Genomic DNA, 16,320 nt, shown 5'->3' on the forward strand with positions numbered 1-16,320 from the left:
GGAGGGGTATGTTAGTGGGGTGGTGAAAAAGGCATATGGGACACTTGCCTTTATCAATTGAGGCACAGATTACAAAAGTAGGGATGTCACGTTGGATTTGTATAGAACCTTGGTGAGGCCACAGCTGGAGTACTGTGTGCAGTTCTGGTCGCCACATTATAGGAAGGATGTGATTGCACTGGGGGGGATGGATGCAGAGGAGATTCATCAAGATGTTACCTGGGATGAAACATTTAAGTTATGAAGAGAGGTTGGATAGACTTTGTTTGTTTTCGTTGGAGCAGAGAAGCTTGAGGGGTGACCTGATTGAGGTGTACAAGATTATGAGGGGCATGGACAGTGTGAATAGGGAGCAGCTGTTCCCCTTCATTGAAGGGTCAGTCACAAGGTGACATAAGTTCAAGGTGAGGGGCAGGAGGTTTAGGGGGGATGTGAGGAAAAACTGCTTTACCCAGAGGGTGGTGACGGTCTGGAATCCGCTGCCTGGGAGGGTGGTGGAAGTGGGTTGCCTCACATCCTTTAAAAAGCACCTGGATGAGCACTTGGCATGTCATAACATTCAAGGCTATGGGCCATGTGCTGGTAAATAGGATTAGGTAGGTCAGGTGTTACTCAAGTGTCGGTGCAGACTCGATGGGCCGAAGGGCCTCTTCTGCACTCTGTGATTCTGTGATTCTGTGATCCTCGTCAAAGGTGTCCTTTACAAGAGGTGGCTGCCAAGGTGTGAGAAATGCTCAACATCTTTCAGAGTCTCTCCTTTAACAAATCTGGGAGGTGGAATATTTGGCTGACCAGGTGTGGGTTGATATGTGAAATTTTTTTGGCAGCCTTCAAAGACAGCCTTTAAATTTTGCTACCTGGAATGTTAGAACACTCTTGGATAATCTCAAGAGTGACTGTCCAGAAAGAAGAACTGCAGTCATATCACACAAGCTAGCAAGACTCAAACTGACATTGCCGCCCTCAGTGAGACCTGCCTTCCTGGAGAGATGCAGTTGAAGGAACAATCAGGAGATACACCTACAACTGGCATGGAAAGGCTGACAGTGACTCTCATGTCCACAGAGTTGACTTTGCCATCCAGAATAGGATCTTGCAAGCACTGTCAGAACTTCCCAATTGTATAAATGAAAGGCTCATGATACTTCACCAACAGCTCAGCCATAATCAATATACCATCTTCATCAGCTTTTTTGCCTCGTCCCTTGACTCTGTTGAAGATGTGAAGGAAAAGTTCACAGATTCAGAGAATTGTTACAACACAGAAGGAGCCCATTCGGCTCATCATGTCTGTACTGGCTCTCTGAATGAGCAATTCACTTAGTGCCATTCTCCTGCTTTCTCCCTGTAACTCTGCACATTCTTCCTTTTCAGATAACATTCTAAATCCCTTTTGAAAGCTTCGATTGAATCTGCTTTCACCACACTCTCAGGCAATACATTCCACACCCTAATCACTCGCTGTGTGAAAAAGTTTTCTCACGTATCACTTTTGCTTCTTTTGGTAATTATTTTAAATCTGTGCCCTCACATTCTCAATTATTTCATGAGTGGGAACAGCTTCTCCCTGCCTATCCTGTCCAGACCCCTGATGATTTTGAATACCTCTATCAAATGTCCCTTCAGCATTCTCTTCTCCAAGGAAAACAGCCCCAACCTCTCCAATCTATTTTCATTAACAATTACTCTCTGTTTCCTGCCATTCAGCCAATTTTGTATCTGTGTTGCTACTGTCCATTTATTCTATGAAGTATAACTTGGCTCACAAGTGTGTTGTGTAGCAGTTTATCAAATGCCTTTTGGGAGTCCATATACAAAACATCAACAGCATTACCCTCACCAATCTGCTACGTTACCTCCTCAAAAATCTGCAGCAAGTTAGTTAGACACAATCCATGCTGCCTTTCCTCAATGAATCCACTCTTGTCCATGTGACTATTAATTTAGTCCCAAATGATTGTTTCTAGAAACTTCCCCAATATTGAAGTTGAACTGACTGGCCTACAGTTGCATCTCTTTTGAACAAGGGTGTAATGTTTGCAATGCTTCAGACCTCTGGCACCACCCCTGAGTGTAAGGAAGGCTGAAAAGCTATGGCCAGTGCCTCCACCATTTCCACTCTCACTTCTCTTAGTATCCTTCAATTCAATTCATGCAGCCCTGGTGATTTATCAACTTAGCGTTTCCACCATGCTAAATAGCAATTCAAGACTGGACATCAATGACATGCTGTGGGCATCGGCAGCAGCAGAATTGTACTCAACCACAATCTGTAACCTCATGTCCTGGTATATCTCCCACTCTACCCTTACCATCAAGCCAGGGGATCAACCCTGGTTCAATGAAGAGTGCAGGAGGGCATGCCAGGAGCTGTACCAGGCATACCTAAAAATGAGGTGCCAGCCTGGTGAAGCTATAAGACAGGACTACTTGCGTGCCAGAAAACGGAAGCAACAAGTGATAGAGCTAAGCAATCCCACAACCAACCAACAGATCAGAACTAAGCTCTGCAGTCCTGCCACATCCAGTCATGAATGGTGGTGGAACAATTAAACAACTCACTGGAGGAGGAGACTCCATAAATATCCCCATCCTCAATGATGGAGGAGCCCAGCACATTAGTGCAAAAGATAATGCTGAAGCATTCGGAACAATCTTCAGCTGGAAGTTCTAACTGGATGAACTACCTCAGCCTCTCCCGCAAGCCCCCAGCATCACAGATGCCAGTCTTCAGTCAATTCGATTCACTCCATGTGATATAAAGAAATGGCTGAAAGCACTGAATAATGCAAAGGCTATGGGCCCTGACAATATCCCAGCAATAGTGCTGAAGACATGTGCCCTTAGTCAAGTTGTTCCAGTGCAGGTAAAACACTGGCATCTATCAGCAATGGGGAAAATTGTCCATATATGTCTTGTACATAAAAAGCAGGACAAATCTAATCCATCCAATTACCACCCCATCAGCCTACTCTCGATCATCCGTAAAGCAATGGAAGGGGTCATTGACAGTGCTACCAACCGGCACTTGATTGGCAATAACCTGCTCACTGATTACGGAGAGAAGGCGGGAGAATGGAGTTGAGAAACTTATCAGCCATGATTGAATGGTGGAGCAGACTCGATGGGCCGAATGGCCTAATTTCTTCTCCTATGTCTTATGGTCTTATGGTCTCACTGATGCTCAGTTTGAGTTCTGCCAGGGTCACTCATTCAAAGAAGTGTAAAAATAATAGGGTAGTAATAGTGAGGGATTTCAACTTCCCCAACATTAACTGGATTAGCCATAGTGTGATAGGTTTAGAGGTAGCGGAATTCTTAAAATGCATCCTGGAAAGCTTTTTAAGCCAGTATGTAGAAGGTCCTACAAGAGGGGGTGGGGGGGTGGGGTGGGGGGGGGGGGGGCGATCCTGGACTTAATTTTAGGGAATGAAGCCGGGCAAGTGGTAGAGGTATTAGAGGGGGAGCATTTTGCAGATAGTGATCATAATTCCTTAGATTCAAGGTTGTTATGGAAAAGGACAAGGATGGACCATAAATCAGAGTTCTAAACTGGGGGAAGGCCGATTTTAATAAGATCAGGTATGATTTGGCCAGAGTGGACAGGGAGCAGCTACTTTTTGGTAAATCTGCATCAGAGCAGTGGGACTCATTCAAGAAGGAAATAGGGAGAATACAGGGCCAACATATTCCAGTAAAGATAAAGGATGGGACCAACAAATCCAGGGAACCCTGGATGTCAAGGGGTATACAGAATTGGATAAAGAGAAAAAGGAAGCTGATGGTAGATGGCGAGGGCTCAAAACAGCAGAAGCCCTAGAGGAGTATAGAATGTATGGGGGAAAATTAAAAAGGAAATTTGGAGAACAAAAAGAGGGCATGAAAAAACATTGGCAGGTAAAATAAAGGAAAATCCAAAGTTATTTTACAAATACATTAAGAATAAGAGGATTACCAGGGAAAGAATAGGGCCCATTAAGCATCATAGCGGTAATTTGTGTGTGGAGCTGGAAGACGTAGGTAGGGTTCTAAATGAATACTTTGTGACGGGAGTTCACAAGTGAGAGGGACGACATGGGTATGGAAATCAGGCAGAAGGACTGTGATATAATTAAATAAATAAGCACAGAAAGGGAGGAGATTCTAAGTGGTCTGGCAGGCTTAAAAGTGGATAAATCCCCAGGCTCGGGTGAAATGTATCCCAGGCTGTTGAGTGAGGCAAGGGGAGAGATAGCAGGGGCGCCGGCAATAATTTTCAATGCCTCTCTGGCCACAGGAGAGAATCACAGAATCACAGTGCAAGAAGAGGCCATTCGGCCCATCGAGTCTGCAGCAACATGTGAGAAAAACCTGACCTACCTACCGAATCCCATTTACCAGCACTTGGTCCATAGCTTGAATGTTTTGACATGCCAAGTGCTCATCCAGGTGCTTTTTAAAGGGTGTGAGGCAACCCACCTCCACCACTTTCCCAGAAAGTGCATTCCAAACCATCACCACCCTCTGGGTAAAAAAGTTTTTCTTCAAATCCCCACTAACCCTCCTGCCCCAGGAGGTGCCAGAGGACTGGAGGACAGCCAATGTGATGCTGTTATTCAAGAAGGGAGGATGGGATAAACCAGGGAACTACATGCCAGTCAGTCTAACCTCAGTGGTGAGGAAACTATTGGAAGCAATTCTGAGGGATAGGATTAATCTACACTTGGAGAGGCAAGGATTAATCAAGGACAGTCAGCATGATTTTGTTAAGGGGAGGTCATGTCTGACCAATTTGATTGAATTTTTTGAAGAGGTGACCAGGCGTGTAGGTGAGGGCAATGCATTTGATGTAGTCTACTTGGACTTCAGCAAGACTTTTGATAAGGTCCCGCATAGGAGACTGACGACAAAGGTAAGAGCCCATGGGATCTAAGGCAATTTGGTAAATTGGATCCAGAATTGGCTGAGTGGCAGGAAGCAGAGGGTGATGGTCAAGGGGTGTTTTTGTGACTGGATGCCTGTGTCCAGTGGGGTTCCACAGGGATCGGTGTTGGGTCCCTTGCTGTTTGTGGTATATATAAACGATTTAGACTTGACAGAATCACAGAATCACACAGTGCAGAAAAGGCCCTTCGGCCCATCGAGCCTGCACCAAGACGTGAGAAACACCTGACCTACCTACCTATTCCCATTTACCAGCACTTGGCCCATAGCCTTGAATGTTATGACGTGCCAAGTGCTCATCCAGGTACTTTTAAAGGATGTGAAATAACCCGCCTCCACCACCCTCCCAGGCAGCTCATTCCAGACCATCACCACGCTCTGGGTAAAAAGGTTTTGCCTCATATTCCCCTAAACCTCCTGCCACACACCTTGAACTTATGTCCCCTCGTGACTGACCCTTCAACTAAAGGGAACAGCTGCTCCCTATTCACCCTCTCCATGCCCCTCAATCTTATACACCTCAATCAGGTCACCCTCAGTCTTCTCTGCTCCAACGAAAACAACCCAAGTCTATCCAACCTCTCTTCATAACTTAAATGTTTCATCCCAGGCAACATCCTGGTGAATCTGCTCTGCACTCCCTCCTGTGCAATCACATCCTTCCTATAATGTGGCGACCAGAACTGCACACAGTATTCCAGCTGTGGCCTCACTAAGGTTCTATACAACTCCAACATGACCTCCCTACTTTTGTAATCTATGCCACGATTGATAAAGGCAAGTGTCCCATATGCCTTTTTCACCACCCCACTAACATACCCCTCCGCCTTCAGAGATCTATGGACACACACGCCAAGGTCCCTTTGTTCCTCAGAACTTCCTAGTGTCATGTCATTCATTGAATACTTCCTTGTCAAATTACTCCTTCTAACGTGTTTCACCTCACACCTTTCAGGTTTAAATTGCATCTGCCACTTATCTGCCCATTTGACCAGCCAGTCTATATCTTCCTGTAGCCCAAGACACTCAACCTCACTGTTACCCACCCGGCCAATCTTTGTGTCATCCTCAAACTTACTAATCCTAACCCCAGATAGTCATCTATGTTGTTTATATAAATGACGAATAATAGGGGACCCAGCACAGATCCCTGTGGTACACCACTGGACACTGGCTTCCAGTTACTAAAGCATCCTTCTGTCATCACCCTCTGTCTCCTACAACTAAGCCAATTTTGAATCCACTTTATCAAGTTACCCTGTATCCCATGTGCATTTGCCTTCTTTATAAATCTCCCATGTGGGACCTTGTCAAAGACTTTGCTGAAATCCATTTAAACTACATTAACTACACTACCCTCATCTACACACCTGGTCACCTCCTCAAAACATTCAATCACATTTGTTAAGCATGACCTCCCTCTGACAAAGCCATGCTGACTATCCCTGTTCAAACCTTGCTTCTCCAAGTGGAGATAGATACTCTCCTTCAGAAATTTTTCCAATAATTTCCCTGTCACCGACGTGAGACTCACTGGTCTGAAGTTCCCTGGCTTATCTCTACAACCCTTCTTAAATAGTGGAACCACGTTAGCTGTTCTCCAGTCCTCCGGCACCTTCCCTGTGGCCAAAGAGGACTTAAAAATTTGATTCAGAGCCCCTGTGATCTCCTCCCTTGCCTCCCTCAGCAGTCTGGTACACGAATTATCCAGACGTGGAGATTTGTCCACTTTTAAGCCTGCCAACACCTCCAATACCTTGTCACTCCCTATATCAATTTGCTCAGTCTCTCTCCCTTAATTCGATACTTTCATCCTCATTCTCTTGGGTGAAAATGCCACCCCCCCCCCCCCCCTCACTGTTCCTCTGTAGATTTCCCCACAAGTAGCTGTTCCCAGTCTACCTTGGCCAGATCCTGCCTTATTTTACTAAAATCCACTCTCCCCCAATCCAAAACATTTTTTTGCAACTTATCTATTTCTTTAACCATAACAAGCTTAAACTGTGCCATGTTGTGGTCGCTATCACTAAAATGCTCCCCCACCACCACCTCAGCCACCTGTCCGGCTTCATTCCCCAGAATTAGGTCCAGCAATGCGCCATCCCTTGTTGGTCCCTCTACATATTGACCTAAAAAGTTCTCCTGTACACATTTCAAGAAATCCACTCCATCCAAGCCCTTAACACTATGTCTATCCCAATTATTGTTGGGAAAGTTGAAATCACCCAATATAATTACCCTATTGTTATTGTTTTTACACACCTCCACAAATTGTGCACATATTTGCTCCTCAATTTCCCTCTGACTATCTGGGGGTCCATAATAAACACCTAATAATGTGGCTGCTCCTTTATTACTCCTAAGCTCTACCCACAAAGCTTCATTCGATGCCCCCTCCAAGATATCATCTCTCCTTGCTGCAGCAGCTGACTCCTTAACTAATAATGCAATGCCTCCTCTTTTACCCCCTCCCTGTCTCGCCTGAAGATTCTATATCCCAGAATGTTGAGCTGCCAATCCTGCCCCTCCCTCAACCACATCTCAGTGATGGCTACTATATCACAATTCCATGTGTCAATCTTCAACCTTAACTCTTACCTGCAATGCTCCTGGCCTTAAAGTAGAGGCCATCCAGTCTTGCCTGCCTCCCTTGAAACTTAATGCAGCTGTACTCCCTCTGATGCAAACAGAGCCAAACAGAGTCAAACAGAACCAAACAGAACCTGACAGAGCCAGGCAGAGCCAAAGAAAACCTGGCAGAGCCAAACAGAACCTGGCAGAGCCAAACAGAGTGAAATAGAGCAAAACAGAGCCAAAAGAGCCTGGCAGAGCCAAACAGATCTTGGCAGAGACAAACAGAGCCAAACATTGCCATACAGAACCTGGCTGAGCCAAACGGAGTCTGGCAGAGACAAACATATCCAAACAGAGCCTGGCAGAGCCAAACAGAGCCTGGCAGAGCCAAGCAGAGCCTGGTAGAGCCAAACGGAGCCTGGCAGAGACAAACATAGCCAAACAGAGCCTGGCAGAGCCAAACAGAGCCTGGTAGAGCCAATCACTGCCAAACAGAGCCAGGCAGATCCAAGAAGAACCTGGCAGAGCCTAATAGAGCTTGGCAGAGCCAAACAGAGACTGGAAGAGGCAAGCAGATCTAAACAGAGCCAAACAGAGGCAAACAGAGCCAAACAGAGCCAAACAGAGCTAAGCAGAGCCCAGTTGAGCCAAACATGGCCAGACAGAGCATGATGGAGCCAAACAAATTCAAATGGAGCCTGGCAGAGCAAAACAGAGCCAAACAGAGCCAAGAAGAACCAAACAGTGTCCGGCAGAGCCAAACATTGCCATACAGAGCCTGACAGAGCCAACAGAGCCTGGCAGAGTGAACCAGAGACAAACAGAGCCAAACAGAGCCTGGCAGATCCAAAGAGAGCTAAACAGAGCCAAATCAAAACCTGGCAGAGCCTGGCAGAGCGAAACAGAGCTAAACAGAGTGAAGCAGAGCCAAACAGACCCTGGCAGAGCCACACATAGCCTGTCAGAGCCAAACAGAGCCTGGTGGTGCCAAAGAGAGATAAGCAGAGTCAAACAGAGCCTGGCAGAGCCAAACAGAACAAAATAGTCGAAGGGTCATGAGGACTCGAAACGTCAACTCTTTTCTTCTCCGCCGATGCTGCCAGACCTGCTGAGTTTTTCCAGGTAATTCTGTTTTTGTTTTGGATTTCCAGCATCCGCAGTTTTTTTGTTTTTATTTTTAGAACAAAATAGTGCCAATCAGAGCCAAACAGAGCCATACAGAGCCAGGCATAGTCAAGCAGTGCCCTGCAGAGCCAAACAGATCCAAACAGAGCCAAGCAGGGCCAAGCAGAGCCAAACAGAGCCTGGCGGCGCCAAAGAGAGCTAAGTAGAGCAAACAGAGCCTGGCAGAGCCATACAGTGCAAAACAGCACCCGACAGAGCCAGACAGAGCCTGGCAGAGCCAAACAGAGCCAGAGAGTACCAAACAGAATGAAATAGAGCCAATCAGAACAAAACAGAGCCATACAGAGCCTGGCAGAGTCAAGCAATGCCCTGCAGAGCCAAACAGGGCCAAGCAGAGCCAAACAGAACCAAACAGAGTGAACGAGAGCCTGGCAGAGCCAAACAGACCCTGGCTAAGCCAAACAGAGCTAAACAGAGCTTGGCAGAGGCAAACAGTGCCTGGCAGAGACAAACAAGCCCTGGTAGAGCCAAACAGAGCCAAGCAGAGCCAAAACCAGCCAAACAGAGCCTGGCAGAGCCAAACAGAGCCTGGCAGGGCCAAACAGAGCCTAGCAGAGCCAGACAGAGCCTAGCAGAGCCAAACAGAGTCAAACAGTGCCAAACAGGGCCAGACAGGGCCAAACAGATTCTGGAGAGCCAAACAGATCCATACAGAGACTGGCAGAGTAAAGAGAACCTGGCAGAGCCAAACAGAGCCTTGTGGAGCCAAATACAGAGACAAACAGAGCCTGGTAGATGGAAACAGAGCCTGGCAGAGACAAACAGGGCCAAACAGAGCCTGCCAGAGCCAAACAGAGGCAATTAGAAACCCGTACGAGCCAAACAGAGCCTGGCAGAGTGAAACAGAGCCAAACAGAGCCAAACTGAGCCAAACAGAAACCTGGCAGAGCCTAAAAGAGCTAAACAGAGCCTGGCAGAGCCAGAGACAAACAGAGCCAAACAGAGCCATACGGTGCCAAATAGAACCTGGCAGAGCCAAACAGAGCCTGGCGGTGCCATACTGTGCAAAACAGCTCGTGGCAGAGTCAAACAGAGCCTGGCAGAGCCAAACTGATCCAAACAGTGCCAAACAGTATGAAATAGAGCCAGTCAGAGCCAAAGAGCCATACAGAGCCTGGTATAGTGAAGCAGTGCCCTGCAGATCCAAACAGAGCCAAACAGATCCAAACAGAGCCAAACAGAGCCAAACAGAGCCAAGCAGTCAAACAGATTCTGGCAGAGCCACATATAGCCTGGTGGCACCAATGAGAGCTAAGTAGAGCAATACAGAGCCTGGCAGAGCCATACAGTAAAAAACAGCTCCTGGCAGAGCCAAACAGAGCCTGGCAGATCCAGACAGAGCCAAACAGAATGAAATAGAGCCAATCAGAACCAAACAGAGCCTGGCAGAGTCAAGCAGTGCCCTGCAGAACCAAACAGAGCCAAACAGGGCCAAGCAGAGCCAAACAGAACCAAACAGAGTGAAAGAGAGCCTGGCAGAGCCAACCAGACCCTGACTGAGCCAAACAGAGCTAAACAGAGCCTGGCAGAGGCAAACAGTGCCTGGTGGAGACAAACAAGCCCTGGTAGAGTCAAACAGAGCCAGGCAGAGCCAAACAGAGCCAAGAACAGCCAAACAGAGACTGGCAGCGCCTGGCATAGCCAAACAGAGGCAAACAGAGCTAAACAGAGCCATACAGAGCAAAACAGAGACAAACAGAAACTGGTAGAGCCAAACAGAGCCTGGCAGAGTGAAAGACCAACAAACAGAGCCAAACAGACCTTGGCAGATCCAAACAAAGCCAAACCGAGCCAAACAGAAACATGGCAGAGCCAAACAGATCCAAACGGAGCCAAACAGAGACAAACAGAGTCAAACAGAGTCACACAGACCTTGGCAGAGCTAGAGAGAGCCAAACAGAGCAGGGCAGGGCCTGGCAAACCCAAACAGAGCCTGACAGAACCAAACAGAGCCTGGTAGAGCCAAACAGAGCCTAGCAGAGCCAAGCAGAGCCAAACAAATCCAAACAGGGCCAAGGAGAGCCAAACAGAACCAAACAGAGCCACACAGAGCCTGGCAGAGTCAAGCAGTGCCCTGCAGAGCCAAACAGAGGCAAACAGGGCCAATAGAGCCAAACAGAACCATACAGAGTGAAAGAGAGCCTGGCAGAGCCAAACAGACCCTGGCTGAGCCAAACAGAGCTAAACAGAGCCTGGCAGAGGCAAACAGTGCCTGGCAGAGACACACAAGCCCTGGCAGAGCCAAACAGAGTAAACAGACTGAAACAGAGCCTGACAGAGCCAAACAGAGCCTGGCAGCACCAAGGAGAGCTAAACAGAGCCTGGCAGAGGCAAACAGTGCCTGGCGGAGACAAACAAGCCCTAATAGAACCAAACAAAGCCAAGCAGAGCCAAACAGAGCCAAAAACAGCCAAGCAGACACTGGCAGAGCCTGGCATAGCCAAACAGAGCCAAACAGAGGCAAACAGAGCCAAGCAGAGCTAAACAGAGACAGGCAGAAACCTGGTAGAGCCAAACAGAGCCTGGCAGAGCAAAAGACCAACAAGCAGAGCCAAACAGACCCTGGCAGATCCAAACAGAGCCAAACCGAGCCAAACAGAAACATGGCAGAGCCAAACAGAGTCAAACAGAGTCACACAGACCTTGGCAGAGCCAAACAGAGTAGGGCAGGGCCTGGCAGACCCAAACGGAGCCTGACAGAGCCAAACAGAGCCTGGCAGAGCCAAAGAGAGCCCTGCAGAGCCGGACAGAGTCAAACAGAGCCTGGCAGGGCCAAGCAGAACCAAACAGAGCTATGCAGGGCCTAACAGAGCCAAACAGAGCCCTGCACAGCCAAGCAGAGCCAAACAGAACCAAACAGAGTGAAAGAGAGCCTGGCAGGGCCAACCAGACCCTGGCTGAGCCAAACAGAGGCAAACAGTGCCTGGCAGAGCCAAATAAGCCCCGGCAGAGCCAAACAGAGCAACCAAAGCCAAACAGAGCCTGGAAGAGGCAAACAGTGCCTGGCAGAGCCAAACAAGCCCTGGTGGAGCCAAACAGAGCCAACCAGAGCCTGGCAGAGCCAAACAGAGCCAAACCGAGCCAAAAAGAGCTAAGCAGAGGCTGGCAGAGCCAAACAGAGCCTGGCAGGACCAAACATAGCTAAGCAGAGCATGGCAGAGCCTAACAGAGATAAACAGAACCAAACAGAGCCTGGTAGATCCAAACAGAGCCCTGCACAGTCAAGCAGAGCCAAACAAAGCTAAACAAATCCAAACAGGGCCAAGGAGAGCCAAACGAACCAAACAGAGTGAAAGAGAGCCTTTCAGACCAACCAGACCCTGGCTGAGCCAAACAGAGTCAAACAGAGCGTGGCAGAGGCAAACAGTGCTTGACAGAGCCAAACAAGCCCTGGCAGAGCCAAACAGAGCAAAATAGAGCCAGTCAGAACCAAACAGAGCCACACAGAATCTGGCAGAGTCAAATAGAGTCGAACAGAGACAAACAGAGCTCTGCAGAACCTAAATGAGCCGAACAGAGCACTGCAGAGCCAGACAGAGCCCAACAGAGCTAAACAGAGCCTGGCAGGGCCCAGCAGAGCCAAACAGAGCTCTGCAGAGCCTAACAGAACCAAACAGAGCCCTGCAGAGGCAGGCAGAGCCAAACAGAGCCACACAGAGCCAAACAGAGCCAAACAGGGCCAGGGAGAGCCAAACGGAACCAAACAGAGTGAAAGAGAGCCTGGCAGAGCCAACCAGACCCTGGCTGAGCCAAACAGAGCCAACCAGAGCCTGGCAGAGACATAAAGAGCCAAACAGAAACCTGGCAGAGCCTAAAAGAGCTAAACAGAGCCTGGCAGAGCCAGAGGCAAACAGAGCCATACAGTGCCAAATAGGACCTGGCAGAGCCAAACGGAGCTTGGTGCTGCCAAGGAGAGCTAAACAGAGCAAACAGAGCCTGGCAGAGCCATACAGTGCAAAACAGCTCCTGGCAGAGCTAACCAGAGCCTCGCAGAATCAAACAGTGCCAAACAGAGCAAAATAGAGGCAATCAGAACCAAACAGAGTCTGGCAGAGTCAAGCAGTGCCTGGCAGAGACAAACAAGCCCTGGTGGAGCCAAACAGAGCCTGGCAGAGACAAACAGAGCCAGACAGAAACCTGGCAGAGCCTAAAAGGGCTAAACAGAGCCTGGCAGAGCCAGAGGCAAACAGAGCCAAACAGAGCCATACAGTGCCAAATAGGACCTGGCAGAGCCAAACGGAGCTTGGTGGTGCCAAGGAGAGCTAAACAAAGCAAACAGAGCCTGGCAGAGCCATACAGTGCAGAACAGCTCCTGGCAGAGCCAAACAAAGTCTCGCAGAGTCAAACAGTGCCAAACAGAGCAAAATAGAGCCAATCAGAACCAAACAGAGCCCTGCAGAGCCAAACAGAGACAAATGGGGCCAAGCAGAGCCAAACAGAAACAAACAGAGTGAAAGAGAGCCTGGCAGAGCCAACCAGACCCTGGCTGAACCAAACAGAGCTAAACAGAGCCTGGCAGAGGCAACCAGTACCTGGCAGAGACAAACAAGTCCTGGTGGAGCCAAACAGAGCCAAAAAGAGCCAAGAACAACCAAACAGAGACTGGCAGAGCCTGGCATAGCCAAACAGAGCCAAACAGAGGCAAACAGAGTCAAACAGAAACCTGGCAGAGCCACACAGAACCTGGCAGAGGGAAACAGCAACAAACAGAGCCAAACAGACTCTGGCATATCCAAACAGAGCCAAACAGAAACATGGCAGAGCCAAACAGAGACAAACAGACCTTGGCAGAGCCAGAGAGAGCCAAACAGAGCAGGGCAGGGCCTGGCAGAGCCAAACAGAGCCAGCAGAGCCTGGCTGAGCCAAACAGATCCAAACAGAGACAAACAGAGCCAAACAGAGCCTGGCAGATCGAAACAGAGACTGGCAGAGCCAAACAGGGCCAAACAGAGCCTGGCACAGCCAAACAGAGGTATGCAGAGCCTGGCAGAGCCTGGCAGAGCCTAACAGAGCTAAACAGAACCAAACCCAGCCAAGTAGAGCCTGGCAGAGCCAAACAGAGCTAAACAGAGCAAACAGAAACCTGGAAGTGCTAAACAGAGTCTGGCAGAATGAAACAGAGACAGAAAGAGCAAAATAGAGCCTGGCACATCAAAACAGAGACAAATAGAGCCAAGCAGAGCCTGCTAGAGCCAAGCAGAGCCAAGCAGAGCCAAACAGTGACAAACAGAATGAAACAGAGCAATCAGAGCCAAACAAGGCATACAGAGCCTGGCAGAGCCTAATAAAGCCAAACAGAGCCCTGCAGAGCCAAGCAGAGCCAAACAGATCTAAACAGATCCAAACAGGGCCAAGGAGAGCCAAACAGAGCCAAACAAAGTGAAGGAGAGCCTAGCAGAGCCAACCAGACCCTGGCTGAGCCAAGCAGAGCTAAACAGAGATTGGCAGAGGCAGACAGTGCCTGGCAGAGCCAAATAAGCCCTAGCAGAGCCAAACAGAGCCAGGCAGAGCCTGGCAGAGCCAAAGAGAGCTAAGCAGAGCCTGGCAGAACAAAACAGAGCCTGGCAGGGCCAAACAGAGCTAAACAGAATCAAACAGATTGTGCTTGAATTTGCCAGGCTCAACCTAGCACGTTTTGGCTCTGCCAGTCTCTGTTTGGCTCTGTTTCTCTTTGCCAGGGTATGTTTGGTTCTCCCGGGCTCTGTTTAGCTCTATTTGGCTCCCTTTGGCTCTGTTAGGCTCTGTTTGGCTCTCTTTGGCTGTGTTTGGCTCTGGCAGGGTCTGTTTGGCTCTCTTTTTGCTCTATTTGGTGCCACCAGGCTCTGTTTGGCTCTGCCAGGCTCCCTCTTTCTCTGCCAGGCTCAGTTTGGCTCTGTTTGACTCTGTTTGTCTCTGCCAAGTTCTACTTGGCTCTGTTTGGCTCTGTGTGGCTCTCTTTGGCTCTGCCAGGCTGTGCTTGGCTTTGTTTGGACCTGCTTGGCTCTGCTTTGCTCTCTTTGGCACTGTTTGGCTCTGGGAGGCTCTGTTTGGCTCCGGTTGTATCTGCCAAGATCCTTTTGGCTCTGTTTGGCTCTGTCAAGCTCTGTTTGGACCCAATTGGCTCTATTTGGCTCTGCTAGGATCTGTTCATCACTGTTTTGTGCTGCCAGGTTCTGCTTGGCTGTCTTTGGCTTTGCCAGGTTTCTGTTTGGCTTTGTTTGCCTCTGTTTGGTTCTGTTTGGCTCTGCCGCATTCTGTTTAGCTCTGTTTGGCTCTGCCAGGCTGTTTGGCTCTTGTTGCTCTGCTGTCGGCTCTGTTTGGCTCTGCATAGTCTCTTTTTTGGCACTGTTTGGTTCTGCCAGGCTCTGTTTCACTCGGCCAGGCTTTGTTTGTCTCTTTGTGACTCTTTTTGGCTCTGTTGGCTCTATTTGATTCCATTTGGATTAGCCAAGCTCAGCCTGGCACTCTTTGGCTCTGCCAGTCTCTGTTTGGCTCTGTTTCTCTCTGCCAGGATATGTTTGGTTCTCCCAGGCTCTGTTTGGCTCTATTTGGCTCCCTTTGGCTCTATTAGGCTCTCTTTGGCTCTCTTTGGCTGTGTTTGGCTCTGGCAGGATCTGTTTGGCACTGTTTGTCTCTGTCAGGATCAGATTGGCTATGCTTGGCTCCATTTTGCTCTTCCGGGCTCTGTTTGGATCTGAAAGGCTCTGATTGGTTCTGTTTGCCTCCTTTTGGCTCTGTTAGGCTCTGTTTGGCTCTCTTCTTGCTCTACGTGGTGCCACCAGGCTCTGTTTGGCCCTTGTTGGCTCTTCCAGGTTCCTTATTCTCTGCCAGGCTCAGTTTGGCTATGTTTGGCCCTGCTAGGATCTGTTTGTATCTCTTTGGCTCTGCCAGGTTTCTGTTTGGCTTTGTTTGCCTCAGTTTGGAACCGTTTGGCTCAGCCAGGTTCTGTTTCTGTTAGGTTTAGGGGTAGGGTTGTTGCTGGGGTTGGGGTTGGGGTTAGAGTCAGGGTTGGGGTTAGGGTTAGGGTTTAGAGGTTAGGGGTTGGGTTATGGTTAGGGTTAGGGTTAGGATTAGGGTTAGGGTTAGGGTTAGGGGATAGGGTTAGGCATAGGGGTTAGGGTTAGGGTTAGGGGTTAGGGTTAGGGTTAGGGTTGGGGATAGGGTTAGGGTTAGGGGTTAGGGTTAGGGTTAGGGATTGGGTTAGGGTTAGGGGTTAGGGTTAGGGTTAGGGTTAGCGGTTAGGGGTAGGGTTAGGGTTTGGGTTAGTGTTAGGACGAATTAGGGTTAGGGTTAGGGTTAGGTTTAGGGTTAGGGTTAGGGTTAGAGTTAGGGGTTAGGGTTAGGCTTAGGGTTTGTGTTAGGGGTTAGGGTTAGTGGTTAGGGTTAGGGGTTAGAGTTAGGGTTAGGGTTTAGGCTTCGGTTTAGGGTTTAGGGTTAGGGTTAGGGTGGGAGCGTTAGCTTTAGGGTTAGGGTTAGGGTTAGGGAGGGAGCGTTAGGGTTAGGCTTAGGGTTAGGGTTAGGGTTAGGGGTTAGCGGTTGGGGGTTAGGGTTGTGGTTAGGGGTTAGGGGTGAGTGTTAGGGTTAGGGATAGGGTTAGGGGTTAGGGTTAGGGTTAGGGTCATGTTTAGGGCGTTAGGTTTAGGGGGCTAGGGTTAGGGG

This window comes from Carcharodon carcharias, chromosome 2 (assembly GCF_017639515.1).
Source record: "Carcharodon carcharias isolate sCarCar2 chromosome 2, sCarCar2.pri, whole genome shotgun sequence".
Lineage (NCBI taxonomy): Eukaryota > Metazoa > Chordata > Chondrichthyes > Lamniformes > Lamnidae > Carcharodon > Carcharodon carcharias.